The sequence below is a fragment of the Talpa occidentalis genome, unplaced genomic scaffold, assembly GCF_014898055.3.
Source record: "Talpa occidentalis isolate TD23 unplaced genomic scaffold, MPIMG_talOcc4v2.1 talOcc4.6, whole genome shotgun sequence".
NCBI classification, from domain to species: domain Eukaryota; kingdom Metazoa; phylum Chordata; class Mammalia; order Eulipotyphla; family Talpidae; genus Talpa; species Talpa occidentalis.
In genome coordinates this window covers 130196126-130212084 of record NW_023604972.1, presented here as the reverse complement: position 1 = coordinate 130212084, position 15959 = coordinate 130196126, and the positions used below count along the sequence as shown (strand labels likewise).

At 33.3% G+C, this 15959-nt stretch overlaps 1 protein-coding gene across 6 annotated transcripts in view; it reads right to left on the bottom strand.

The window, feature by feature from the left end:
- The window catches only part of CDH18 (cadherin 18), a 712342-nt gene that overhangs the window by 652354 nt on the left and 44029 nt on the right, over positions 1-15959 (bottom strand). The gene's annotated exons all lie outside the window — the stretch shown is intronic.

The following is a 15959-nucleotide window of genomic DNA, read 5'->3' as shown; positions in this document are numbered from 1 at the left end:
GATGACCTGGCTATATGTTATAGATTCAAAAATTAAAAAAAAAAGGCATCATTCATCAAAAAGAGTTGAAAGTAGAATTAGTCTAAAGATGGATTTAGTTATTATATTAGTCAAACTGACTATTGTGTATAATAGTGGTTACCAATATCTTCCATTTCTAATTCTATAGTCAATTCTTTATTAAATATATATTGTATATGTACATATATATTGCTATATCCTATGATTCTTAAAACAATGGAAGAAGTAGATCCCTCTATTTTAAAAAAAAGCCATCAAAGTAATGAATTCATCTATAAATTACAAAACCTGTACTTTTCATACAAATTTGAGAAGATTCCTCTTCATATGTAAATATGACCACTCCACCCAACATTTTTAAATTTCTGCCAAATGAATGAAGTATTTGTATCAGGGCATCCCCACCGCCTCCTTTTGCTGTTATCCACTCTTTTAGAATTATTTCCTCAAGCATAGCATTCTTTTACTTTGTCATCATTAAACACAGTCCTCAATCCTCCTAGAGTATCACTGATCTCAGGTCTTATGATAAACTTGTACTTATTTGCAATGTCTCTATGGTTTCTCTAAAATGTTTTCCCTCTATTCCATAGTAACAGCTGGTCAATTTTCTCCTCTGAAAAGTATTTCCTAACAATGTTCAAGAATATAATCTAGAATCTTGTCAAAACATGATAGCATAAGGCCATGTTTCTTTAACCTTTTTCTAAAAAGGAAAAGGTAGATGAGAAACTCAACTCAGAGACAGTTGAATTTACTGTGTGTGTATATATATAGCAAAACTCATGCAATGTTTGTGCTAAGTAGGGTCCACATATAAATAAGCTAAAACTGGGAAAAGGATTCATATCAGGATGATAAAATCAAAATGTAAAATTAAAAATATGTTAAAATCAAGATGCTTGATTTTACAAGATAAAGGATTCACAAATATCAGATATCAGTCAACTACAGAAGACAGTATCATTCCAGTTCCTATCTATTTCCTTTGATAAAGTCAACTCAACACTACCATTTTCTACCTATATTTTTATAACCATATGTTATGTAGCAGTAATGGTGGAAATGACATGACAGCAGGTAGCAGAAAATAATGATTTTTACTACCAAATGGAAAAGGGAAGGTAATGTAATGAATGTAGAGTGAGAAGAAAAATCCAAGTCTATCATGATAACTGATCTGAATTGTACATTGTAAACACTCCACAATCATCCAGATCATGGGAGCCACAGTTGGGCTGTTATTTTATTTTTTGGGGGGGAAATTCATCAGCTCTATTCATTTCTGTGTATCAATGACAATTAAAAGACATTAGATATTTCTTTAAGTAAAACTAGAAATATTCTGTCAAAAACAAATTATTTAGTGAAGTGACATTTATAAGACTCTTATCTTTGTTTCCTTAGAGGAAATTAGAATTGTTACTATTTGATAGAATTTTAGAGTAATCCCATGACCTCTAAAAAATATCTTTCTTCAAACATTTTCACTTATAATAACGTTTATAATTTTATGCAAATGGATGCCTGGATCTCTTTTAGGGAATCTAATTATTTCTCTGAAGGGTTTCCAAGTAGTTGAGAATTTTTGCAAGGTATTATTTTTGTTTTCCCTCTAATTCTTCTATCACTAAAGACTGCCAGCAGGGTGATGTTTATGTCCTCTTTTCTCCTCACTGATATTTCCAGTCTTTTCCATCTTGTACACAAATCCAAATCCCATGTTATCAGATATTATCCTTCAGCTTTTGATATTGTATCATCCACTATTACCTGGTCTTGCCCTGATTCTTGGTGTGCCCACTTCACCATCATTTTTCCTGTCAGAACTTCAATAACTTCAATTATGAGAGTGAATGAAAATCCTAACCCTCAGTGTGACTTCTCAATATCTTGAACTACTGTGAACTTGTCTTGCAAACTCCCCCAGAAACTCAGTTCCGAAGCCATGACCTAGACCTTATCATTATCTATAATAACAACTCCTCCATAATATCAATTTCATGCATCACACTCTGTCAGCTTGACTTCTTGACTTCTTGCTTACATTCACTGCCTCAAGCAACCTCACTCCTATAACTCTTCAAGCCACTGGGAACTGCATTTATTGATCCCATAGTATTTTCACTTTCCTTCATCAACCTTATATTTTCCTCTCCCATGAAAACCAATCTTAAATCCCATGGTCATTTGTTTTAATATCTCTCTTGCGTATGCTATCAACTCTACGACTCTAATTTTATCATTGAACTTGACCATACCCTAACCCTAGTTAAATAACTTTACTAACCCCATTCTATAACTGAACATTAACATGACTGGAAAAACACACACAACCATACTGCCTGGTTTCATTTCACATTCTCTTTAAACCTTAATGCAATACATTTCTCTACTTCTTCTCTCCTTTCTTAAATGGCTATTCTGTACCATATCTGCTCTCTTCAATCATTCTTAATTTCTCCCTTCATACTCCCTCCATGCTTAGTTGATAAACTTGCTTCTGAATCTGTTGAGAAGTCCAGTCATCTAGACTCACATCTGTGTGTCTATTTACATTTATAACAGCATACTTTCCTCCACATCTTTAGCATGAAAAGACCAACCCACCATTTATGCACTGTTGTCAAAGTCCCCTTTTGAAATAAAAAAAAAAAAAGACTCCTCTTTCTTTGAGTGGGTTCAGGTCTTTGCTGGACTAGATGTGTTGACAACCCTCTCCATGCACAACCTGTGTTGGATCACAACCCAGGTGTATTCTGAAAACATCCCCTGTACCCAGCAATCAGGTAGAGACCAAACAAATAAGGCCAGTCAGATTACTAAGTAACCTTTAAAAAACACAGGAATTTATGCATGTGACTCTGACTGGAGTGGTCCTACGAACAGAGAATTTTCCACCAAGTCCCTCCCCCAACCACCTGGAAAGTTTATATAGAAGCGCTAACTGTGATCAGTTAAGCATACATCCAGTGAGCCTCGACAATACATTACACATTCAAGAATATATCCTCAGAGCAGCTTTTGGGAATGCACATTTTTTTAAAGATTTATTTATTTATGCATACAAGAACTGGGGTGCAGGCCAGAGTTGTGGGGGTTGAGAGGATTCACCAGAGACAGAGTGGGGAACAGAACAAGCAGATTAACCAAAGTACACTGCTGAGGGGAGCAGCGGGTGAATCAAGAGAGGTCTGCTGCGCCAGGTGGGTTGTTCCCTGGCCGGCTGGGGAATTGAATTTGTGCTTCAGAGGCTGCCAATTGCTTCATCGGTTGCATCTTAACCTCTTGTGCCACCAGGGATGCTCCAGGGAATGCACATTTTAAGGTAAAAGAATTAGTAGCCTCTGGTTATACAGTGTAGGGATCAAACAATGGTCATGTTCTTTTCACTGCCTTCCCTCACATGGGCTCAGCACCACCATGAGAGCGCGCAACTCAAAGAAGTGGAAATGTCTCTTTACTTAAGCACGCCACTGTTACAATTCTGTACTCTATTTCCAAAGCCATCAATTTCTCACCTCTGATAGATCAGGGATTCCTGTCAGGAGTATTGTACCTTAATCTCTGTCCTGTTTCATCATGATTTCAATTTTCCAAATTGCATTTCTTCAAATTCTTGGCAATTCTGTGCTTCTTTATGTCTCTTAAATCCACTTTATATGGGCATTTTCCCTTCCTGCTTCACTGAAACTATTTTTGGCAAAGTCATCCATCTTCTCTACAGCTAAACGAACTTGAATATCTTTGACATAGTCAAACTACTTTTTCTCTGTGTTTGATCCAATCAAATCTCACCATTTTCGTTGTTCTCAAACCACAGTTGTCCATGCTACCATCATACCAACTTGAATTATGACAGTACCCTTTAACAGGGTTGGGAAACTCTAATTTCCATTTGATTTTCTTTTTAAATTTAAAAATACAACTACTAGTTAAGAAAAGGAGAAATACCAGTGAATATGATTGTGGGTTTAATCTGTAAATGATTATGCTTGGTAGTTATATACTGCCTCAGACTGGGAATCACCAGGAAACTATGAGAAGGTGAATGCATGTGCTTGATAATTAGGGAAGTTAAATATCAAATCCAATCATTGTATTACAATGGACCTAATTGTGATGCCTGAATTACTTAATAGTGTTGAAGCATATCAATGTGCACTGTAATTTTGCATCATTTTATTACACAATTTGGAATCTTTTTGACATACGAATATAGTATACATAACCAAATTTTTACATCCTGCTCTTGACTTTTTCCACCTTCCTGCCCTTTTTTACTTTTAATTAACTGCACCATTCTTTAAAGATATATTTTTATTTTTAAGAATATATATATATATATATATACTGTTTTTAAATTAGGAATATCATGTGTAAAACATTTACTATATTACAGACATTGCAATCAGCATATATTAAGTCAATGAAGCTTCAGAATAATTCATATGAGAGTCATAAGTAAGCACTAGTATAATTTTACAGTAAAGAAAATAAGAATTTGAACATTAAGCAATGTACTCAAGGTTCAAATGTAATGCTCTCAATTGCCAAAAGATCTTTATGCTCTTACTGTTTTCATATACATCTTAATACAACTGCATTAAAGACATTTTTTTAAAAATAAAAAAAATCAAAAAGACAATATATCTTTGTATTGTTGACATTCAAGGTATATTTTTCCAAATTTCTGCTACAATTTAGAATATTATGAAAATTCTTGGTATATTATTTCATAACAGGACTTTTATTCTTGTCATTCTTGGTTTTTCTAACTAATTAGGCATTTCTTTTTGGGTATTTTTTAATGAGGATCCATCCTCTGGTTATGCCATAGCTTCATTCGTTTCATTTTTTTATATTTTTCCAAGACATGAAATGATTATTAATTTTCCATATATTTAAAATTTTGCTCATTTTTCTTGTACGTCCTATCATGTTCTTAGAATAAATGTATACTATTATTTCATCAGTTCATATGTTCTGTCTTTCTAAATAAATTTCTAAAATATCTCCTGAAATATATCAATTACCATTTTCAAGAATGTATGAATTCTTCTTTTCTACATTTTTTCAAAATTAAGTATTCATTTTTAATGTAACTATGCTTGTTTATGCACATAATTTTGACAGTCACATCACAATATCAGAGGAATTACTTGTTAAAGATCAGTAATGAGAGGAAACATAAGATTATGGTTTCTATGTTTTTCAACATACTTTTTTTCTTTTCTGCCTCAAAGTTTACTTATTGATTTGAAAATGCTGTTTAATACTATGCATATTCTCTTTTTTCTTGTTACAAAATTTGTGAAGCTTTTTTCTTCCAATTTTGTCAGCCCATCATTGTATTTTCCTTGCCATCTATGATGTTGTTTTATAAAACAGAGAATTTAATTTTTATGTAACCAGCACTTTTTGGTGTGTTATTTTTGTGCTTAGAACTTAATAATTCTAAATGAAGCTTGAAATTATTATATTTCTTTATTATTCTTACAATTTTTATATTTATGTCTTCACTCTACCTACAATTTATTTACCTTTGAAGATTTAGACTAGCAGCTAATATACTTGTTTATAACTATTTCAAATCCCATTCTAATCATTAATAATGTTGACTCCATGTTGGAAAATTTATCTCCTCTCTGAACAATGATCACTTCTAAGTGGACACTCTCTGGATTACTTAATTCTCAGGGATTTTGTTATCTTCTTGCTGCGAGGGAAGGGCATCATTGTCACCATATGGAAAAACAGCCTGGATAGAAAACAACATAAAGCAAATGATAGAAAGTTGACAAGAGTCATGTTTTGAAGACTTTTTTGAACAAATGATTTTAGCACTATTTGGAGCTAAGTTTAGAATCAAATGTCTCAGTTATATTATCCAGGTTTGCTTAAGTCAATTGAGCTTAATTCTCAATTGTATTATCCAGGTTTGCTTAAGTTAATTTATTTCCACTGAATGAGTCTCAATAATTATATCTGCTAAATGCACTTTTTATATTCTTTCAAAAAATACTTGACTTCCTATTATTTCAATAAGGATTTCTGCATCTATCTTAAATATTTAGTGCTGCCTTTTAAATTTTTCATGTGTTGTTATGCAAATTTTAAGTTTTCTTTTTCTTTGTACTAAAGCTTCGATGGATGGCAGTTAGAAAAGAAATAACTAATATTATACTATTTATTATCAGATACCTTTCTGCAGGAAAATTCTTCAGAAATTTTAAAATATAGTATAGTATAGGGTTACTATTTCATTCAGGCTTTTCATTTCTTGTTAAAACTATTTTTTTAAGATATTCTTTTTTTCTAAGATTTATTTATACAAGAACTGGAGTACAGGCCAGATATGCGGGAGGGTAAAAGGACTCACCAGAGACAGAGTGGGGAACAGAACCGGCAGACTGATGAAATACACTGCTGGGGGAGCAGTAGGCATGACAGGAGAGGTCTGCAGCACCGTGTGGGACCCTCCCCGGCCGGCCTGGATCGAACTTGTGCTGCAGCGGCTGCAGACAGCTTCACAGAGCTGTGCTCAACTGCCTGCACCACCAGGGGAGGCCCTTAAAACTATTTTTGAAATTGAAAATGTATTAGTCAAAGAGTTTTAAATAGACTAGCTTATCAATTAATTAGCTTTCCTTATTTTATTTCTTCTGGCTTTTATTATTAAAATTAAAACATTTTAGGGATGGTATATTAGTTTTTTTCCCATATAGTACCCAGTAAACTTCCTTATAGATGGAAGAGAAAATGAAGATAAAGTTAGAAACTGTAGATAACAAAATGCAGAGAGAATGGTAAGGAAAATGGGCTTTCTTAATTATTTCCCCCTATTATGAGTAATAGTGAGAGCTAAACCTGGAAGTGGTCACATGATAGATAGATGTCAACAGGGAGACTGTGGCTAAGCTGTGATTCTTCAACACTCCACTGGAAGCTAACAGGAGAACATGAAAGGAAAGCTTTTGCTTCTTTTTAGCTGTGTCTGGTATGTTTCCTTCTCTCCTATATTTTAAGCCCTAGGCACTTGTGAGTCTAGCTCTTAATTTCTGTCCCTGTTATTTTCTCTCTCCTGACATAGTCTCATTCTGTCATCACTGCTATACCAGTGTTTTAAGGTTAACTGGTGGCTTGAGTTAATAAAACTTTTTATTCTTTGGACTTTCCATTCCAGATGACCTGTGTGTAATGGTTTCTGGTCTTTCAAGGAATTAACTCCTTTCTAACAAATAGGACAAGGTCATTTACTTTTCTTAATCTGACACCGAGCATATAACTCACATATAAACACCTTGCTCAGCATAAGTAGTTTTATAATCTGCTCCTGAGAGTTTTGAAAGTATGATTATATCAATTTTCAGAAATGCCTGGTTACTCTTTTGCTGTTTCTTCCTTTCAGTATTCTTTTTTTCTTTTTTAAAGATTTATTTATTCATGCATACAAGAGCTGGGGTGCATGCCATAGATGCAAGGGGTGAGAGGATTCACCAGAGACAGAGTGGGGGGCAGAACAGGCAAACTGACTGAAATACACTGCTGAGGGGAGCAGCGGGCGAGGCAGGAGAGGTCTGGTATGCCATGTGGGTCAGCTCCCTGGCCGGGGATTGAACTCATGCTGCAGTGGCTGCGGATAACTTCATTTGCTGTGGCTTAATCACTTACGCCATCAGGGAAGCCCCTCCTTTCAATATTCTCCATATCATGCATCAAAGCCTTTTGTGGACTGGGCATACATTATTAATATTTGGATGGCTAAAAATATTCATGTTTGAAAACTTGATGATAGAAATATTCAGTAATCTTTTTAGGTTGGTCAATTTGAGATATATAAAATAAAATACAAATAATAACATTCACTCTTTTATTTCAAATCTGCTGTCTTCTATCTCAAACCAATTCAACATTTCAAGATTTTTATTTTTACATATTTCCTCTCTATATAATGCCACTTATAAATATCTACAGAAATAATGTGATATGATACTGAATCGACTGTTTTTCAAGAGATCTGCATGTTCATAAGATGTGGAATTTTAGCATTTGAGTTCACAACATCCAATATTCTATATTGCCACAGTGTAACAAAAACCTTTTTTATATTTCAAAGTGTGAAAATATATATCCTAAGGGAAAGTTCACCATGCTTTTATTATTTTACTTTTGCAATTATATGTTAGGTCGCTATGAACATGAAATGATGAATTGCATATCCATATTTGTACTATTAATGAAATACTACATTACAGTTAAATCACATGACAATGTTCCAGTATTTGATATCCTGAAGATCAATAAAATGTTTTTAATGTTCAGAGATTTCTCCAACCTCAATTTAAGATTTTATTGTCAAATCTGAACACGAGATGTTGTAGTTTTCTCCTCAAGCTGTTCAGTGAATTTGGAGTTGCATTTAGCAATGACATATATCTCATGGACTGATTGGCTGAGCTGCCTGTCATTTCCATGGATACCATTCCTTTCTTTATACCTTGTACTTCTGAAAATGTCATATAGTTTGTTTCAGAGAAACTGGTATTTTTATCCTTTTCAAATTTTAACATGTTAGTGGATTTCAAAAAATATAATAATCTAGAGCTATAAAGTATACTCGTGGAATTCTAAAGGTGTGATAGTTGTTTGAAAATACTTTTATCTATATTTTAAATACATAGGCATCACCAATAATTTTAAAGTCTATAATAGGATTTTAAGTAAGTCTACACATACACATATACAATAGCACAATCATGATGAAAATGCTTTGGTTACAAGAAGGAGTATTGGAAGCATTTTCATGGATCCTTTTATGACGTTTCTTATGACAAGCTGAAACTATTGCTATGCTCATTCCCCATGGTACGACATGCAAGGGATTCAGTTCCCTTGAAAATCCCTTCACAGGAGGGATTTAGAAAAAAGAATGGGATCAAAAACATCATGAGAAAAATTATGAAAACTCTTTCCAAAACTCAGTAAAAATATATGTGTTAGATAAATAATTTACATAAATTTATCATTTATTTTTTGTGGTTGTTTTGGTATACAGGAGATATATACATGCATATACTTTATGAACAGTAAACATATGACTGGAAGGCAAAATAGCAAAAATAACATTCAGTGTATAAGTTCTTCACCTCCTTATTAATGTTTACTCCCAGGTATTTCTTCCTTTTTTGATGTGATTATAAGTAGGATTGTTCTCAGAAAATATTTTTAAGTGGAAACCATGTGCCATTAACAAGGCAAATGTGGTGCTAATTTCATATATCAATTTTAGTGAAAAACTGTGTTTCATACATTTATAGATCAACTTTATCTTTTGAATGGAGTCCTCAGCTTACTGAATTTTACCTTGTCTCACCCTGATGTGATTAAAATGGAATCAGTTTTCACATTGCAATTGGTTTTGTTGATATAACCTAAGCAGGTTTATTTATCTATCTCTAATACAGAAGTCTGGAAATTCTCTAAGACACCCCCCTCCCCGAGCCCCAATTATGTTGTTTCTATTCATTCTACAACCTATTTTAAATTTGTATTTTATTGGAACAATTGTTATTTGAGATTTAGATATCTAATAGCATTGTATGCCCACTTTGCAAGTGAAACACATTATTCTAAAAGACAATGTTATATCTGTTTTTAAAATAAATGTAATGGCAGGTTTTAGTTAATTGGTCACAGTCATGAAGATAGTATAGCTATTTAATATTGTGCAAGTGAAGTACCAAAATTTCCGATTGTTGATTTTAAAAAGGGATAGTTTTTATATTTTTATTTTTTTAAATATTTATTTATGCATAAAAGAGCTGGGGTGCAGGCCAGAGATACGGTGGGTGAGAGGATTCACCAGAGACAGAGCAGGGAGCAGAACAGGCAGATGTACTGAAATACACTGATGAGGGGTGCAGTGGTTGAGACAGGAGAGGTCTACTGCGCCATGTGGGTCATGTCCCTGGCTGGGAATCGAACTCACGCTGCAGTGGCTGTGGATAGCTTCACAGGTACTGACCAGTTTTACTAGATTTAACACCCTATTGCCCTTCCCTTCTCATAACCACTATTTTGTTCTTTAAAGTCTAAGAATTTTTTTTGTTATGTTTTGGTTGTTCATTTGCTTTGTATCTTTAACTTCCACATGAAATGAATCATAACATTTATCTTTCTCCATCTGATATATCATTTAGCATAATGTCTAAGATCCATTCATGTTGAAACAAATGGCAAGTGTTCATCATTTTTATATCCAAGTAGTATTCTATTCTGTATAAATACATTACTATATCATCTTTACCCATTCACCTGTCAGTGGGCATTTAGGTGATTTTCAAATTTTGGCTATCATAAACAATGCTGCAATATATATATATATATCTCACTTTGAGTAGTACTTTTTTGTTGTTCTGATAAATACCCAGAATTGGAATCGCTTGATTATATGGTATATCTTTTTACAGTTTTTTGAGGAATCTCCATGATGTTCTTCAACTATGATGAGCTATGTTAAAAATTGTGATTTTTATAATCTAAGTCATAACTATAAGTAAAAATATAACAATCAGAAGAATCTAGAAACAATATTTTTACTTTGCACTAGGATAAAATAGGATTATGGATATATTACAAACTACTTATGAATTATATCAACTATATATTTAATAATTATGTCACAGTACATCAGTAACTTCAACCTTTGAGTTTTCATAAAAGGATATTTTTCCAATGCATTTGGAATAATAAAATTACCAATATACTAATATACAGAATACTAATAAATTTGATAAAATATTTTTAAAAACAAAACTTTTTTTAGATCATTTCATGATTCTTATATTTTTATGTGTAGTAATATCTTAGATTTAAAAAATCATAACTTTTCTTAAAGTTAATTGATGCTCTAGAACTCTGGGTTAAATTTTCATGCAATTTGTTTTCAAAACAATGTGAAATCCCACAGTTGACAAAAAAAATCATGAAAAACAAACCAAACTGAAAATTGAGAATGTTATCTTTTAATTAGGCTTTCTTTTATGTTTTGTGGGTCCTGTTTATATTCTAACATTCATGTTATTTTCTAAAGAAATAGATTGAATTTTAACTATTCCCTTTTTAACTATTCCTAAAAGGTCTAAGGAGAATACTGTGATTTTGTTTACAACAGAAACTAGAAAATTATGCTATTTCATCCAAGCTATATAAAAGAACTTTAAAGAATTAGTGACAAAATGTCTCTTGTTAAAGACTGACTGGTCAATAGCTTTTGATAGATGGTAGTCTGAACTCCTCATATATATATATATACTTCCTCCCAAGCCATGTATTTTTATGACCAAAAGTCTAGAAGTTAATGATAATCATTAGTGTTTATTACATCTAGAAATTATAGTATATTCATGGAAACCTCAGTAAAAATGAATTTTAACTATTCCCTTTTCTTTCTTTCTTTTTTTTTAAAGATTTATTTATTTATTCATACAAGCACTGGGTACAGTCAGAAGCACGAGAGGGTGAGAGAATTCACCAGAGCCAGAGTGGGGAGCAGAGCAGGCAGAAGGACCAAAGTACACTGCTGAGGGGAGCAGCGGGCGGCAGGAGAGGTCTGCGCGCCTTCTGGGACCCTCGCCAGTGGCCGGGGATCAAACCGGTGCTGCAGAGGCTGCGGGCAGCTTCGCAACCCAGCGCTCAACCCCTGCGCCACCAGGGGAGGCCCTATTCCCTTTTCTTATAAGTGACAACCAGAGAGACTGTATGACTTTCTGAGTGAGAGACACAGTAAATGCCAGTTGAGTTCTTTTTTTTTTTGTTCAACATTTTTTTTAAGATTTTTTTTTAACATTTATTTATTCATGCCTGCAAGAATGGGGTAAAAGCCAGATGTGCAGGAGGGTAAGAGGATTCACCAGAGACAGAGCGGGGAGCAGAACAGGCAGACTGACTGAAATACACTGTTGAGGGGAGCAGCAGGCGAGACAGAAAAGGTCTGCTGAGCCATGTGGGTGTCTCCCTGGCTGGCCGAAATCGAACCTGTGCTGCAGAGGCTGTGGGACAGCTTCACATCATGGTGCTCAACCGCCTGCACCACCAGGGGAGGCCCTAGTTCTATCTCTGATTACAGACATTTCAATTTCAACATTCAACTTTAGAATAAATAGTTGGGCATACTAATTAGATAATCAAACACGGAAGACAAAGAGATAATGGAAATATGGTAATGAAAAATACCTTAAATTCTAAGGAGAGCTACCTTTTTCAAGTTGTGTAGAAATCTAAATATTAGTTCTAGAAGAATAAAAATAAATACATGAATGGAAGCTGCTGTTTACTTGGTATTTACTTAAGCAGCTTAGAATTTGAGGACAAGTTCTGAATCTGCAATTTTAGTAGCTGCCTGACTTTGGTCAAATCATCATATGCTTTGTGATATAGTTTTCTATATCTATAAAAATCACTTAGCATTTCTAACCTCATACAATTCATGGAAATAAGAAATGAGAACATGAAAAGGCACAATTCAATACCTTATACAGATCAAGAACTCAATAAATTTCAGTTATTATTTTCTGCCCATTAAGTAATGTTAGGACCACAAATGCATTAATGTTTTATTTTATTTTTTTTAAACTTTTATTTTCTAACATGTTAATCTTTTCTTTCTTTCTTTTTTTTTAAGATTTATTTATTTATTCTTACAAGCACTGGGTACAGTCAGAAGCGGGGGGAGGATAAGAGAATTCACCAGAGCCAGAGCAGGGAGCAGAACAGGCAGAGTGATGAAATACACTGCTGAGGGACGCAGCAGGCATGGCAGGAGAGGTCTGTCACGCCACGTGGGACCCTTGCTGGTGGCCGGAGATCGAACCGGCACTGCAGATGCTGCGCGCATCTTTGCAGCCCAGTGCTCAACGGCTGCACCACCAGGGAAGGCCCTACTTTAGATATTTTAAAGGAAAGCAAGTAGATCATTTCACAGGGTTATCAAAGGCTTAGAAGTAATATTTTACTTAAAATGGTACAGCTATTTGTACATTTAAATACATATGCAATGTTAATAATGACTGAAGATACACATGACTTTTTCATATTTTTAATACCTCATACAAATTAGAATTCTACAATTTGCATTCTAAACCCATCTATTTTTATAATGTTTTAAGTATTTTTATGTAGTTTGTTATTAATCTGGAAAAGATTTTAGTGAACTAAATATTGCCTAAATTTACCAATGTTCATGTATTGATTTCCTAAGCTGCCAAATTATATTTCTGCTAGAAAGCCAGGAAACTGGCATAATGATATGATAAATTTAGCAATTGTTAAATCCCAGGCAAGAAGGCTCTTTTTCTGCTATAATTAAAGTATGAGTCTCTCCTTAAATGTTGGACTCCATTTGCAGCAATATCTATCAACCTCCCTATGACTTCTGATTTAATTTCTGCTTGGTGAATCATATATTTATTTCATTTTATCTAATAAAGTCATCATGTCTTATTTCCATTGTATTCCAAGTTTCATTTCTTTCTGTCTGAGTACATTTATCATTTATACATTCTAAGGGTCCCATAGCACATTCCTGGATGTATAGACTTATCAGTCATATATTATCAATAGCTTTAATTTTGCTTAAATGTAACTATAATAAAGCATATATTATATAATAAAACAATCTTCATGAACCCATTATAAATGATTATTTAGTTATAAGGTACTTTGACATTCAGTGTCACCTTGAGCTTTGGGTGGGTTGGTAACATACATCTGATTAGTTGTAAACCTCTTCCCCTAGGGCATCCCTGGTGGCCTAGGGGCTAAGTCTCAGCAGTGCCACCACTATGGCCTGAGTTCAGTCTCCAGCTAGGGAGAAAACCCACATGGCACAGCAGACCTCTCCTGTCTCACCCGCTGCTCTCCTCAGCAGTGTATTTCAGTAGATCTGCCTGTTCTGCTCCCCACTCTGTCTCTGGTGAATCCTCTCACCCCCTGCCCCACTTCTGACCTACCTCCCCAGTTCTTCTATGCAAAAACAAATAAAATCTTTAAAAAAATCTATTTCTCTAAATCATATACTATGTTGTAAATCAGTATTAACCTCAATGAAAAGAAAAACATAAATCACAAAAAAATTTGATGGACTATATTCAAGTTTAGAATGCAAAATTAGCAATCATTTGAATTGTCTAATGATTGCATGGAAAGTAACATATTTATTACCATAGAGTTTCTTCTAGAAAAATGATGGAAAAGTTATAAGAAATATAAAACCAAGGTGTACATGAAAAAAGGATTTTCTTGCTTCATGCCATTTTAAATGTTATACATATGAAATATCATGGTATAGTTCCATGTTTAGGTTTTTCCTGGGAAAACATTTGTCTTTAAATTTGATAGGAAAGGTTGTACTTAGCAAAGTTTTGTGAAAATCATTAAATAGCATGATCAGAGAAAGACATTTTAAATTGTATTTAAGATATAATAGTTCAAGTACCTGAAGTTATAAAATGATAGTTATAGAAATGACTTTCTAACTACCAAGTTTTGTCATTTTAACTAGTGGCAAATAATAGTTTGTAATTTAATGATTTAATTTAGACTTTTGTTCTTTTCTTGAAACAAGAAGACATAAACTGGTGTACATAAGGATGCATTTTTTAAAAGAACGTTCAACTTCCTGATGAACTAAATCAACAAAGATTTAACTAGAATGTTCTTTAATCTAAAGAGATGTACACATTCTATTAACTATTTTATTAAATCTATAAATAAATACATATGAATACCTGAATTTTTTTGTTTTGATAATACTTGTGGATAAATTACAGAAATAATTGATTATATGACTACATAGAACACAAGCTGTATCTCTCAGAGTTATAATTTTCTAATAATACATAGATAACTTAAATACACTTGAATATTTACTTCTAACATTTCCATGATATTTACTTACACTTTTTAACAGATTTGTAATGTTGGAGAGTAGTACCTTGAGATCATAGTTCACTTCCTCCTTAAAGTATAAAGAAACTGATGATAGGGAAATAACTCAAGGTCATTTAGTTAGTTATTGGCAGAGTTGACATTTTAGTTTGCTCTATAATGTCATACTCACATTTACAAAAGAATAAAATTACCCAAAGCCTTCAGAAATTTTGTGTCCTGTGGTTGAGTTATTACTCCAGAGCCAATTGAGCTTCATGATATTAAATTTGCATCATAGCATCATCCTAAATTAAATTAAAATGATAAAAATATAAAGTATTTCCTTTTAAAATTTATTTACTTATTTTTAGTTGAGGAAGTATTTGGATATCCTCATGAGACAACACCACCATAGTTCACCCACCACCAAATCACCCATAGTCTACCACCATAGTCTACTGTTCCTCCTTCCCTCTCATCTTTACAAAAAATATAAAATATTTCCTAGTCTATAGCTACCTGACTAAATATAAAATATTACTTTTAATATCAATGATATTATTTTATATCAATATAGCAATAATATTATTTAATATCAGTAATAATATTTAACATATACATACTTAAAACCTCATCATGATAATTTGGATTTATGTTTTTGGCACTTATATGGATGCTATGAGAATTATGTGTCTAGGTTTGATCTTATAAACTTACTTAAGAGGGCATTTTGACATGACAGCAGTAAGATCTGCCATTTCATTTTATTTGTTGCTGTATTGTCGTTTTTTCGCTAACTGTGCTAAAATATTTGCCTAATGATGCTTTAAATCCATTTACGGCATGCCTTCCGAAGGAGAAGCACATGTTCAAAATATATCTAAGCCTTGCAGTTGCTTTGATAATGAATTACAAGTTCACTATCTAGACCAGATGCAGGCCATTATATTTTTTCCCCAGGTGTTCAAGGTAATTTAGAAGAGAGATGAGTTGCCCAATTCCCTAGG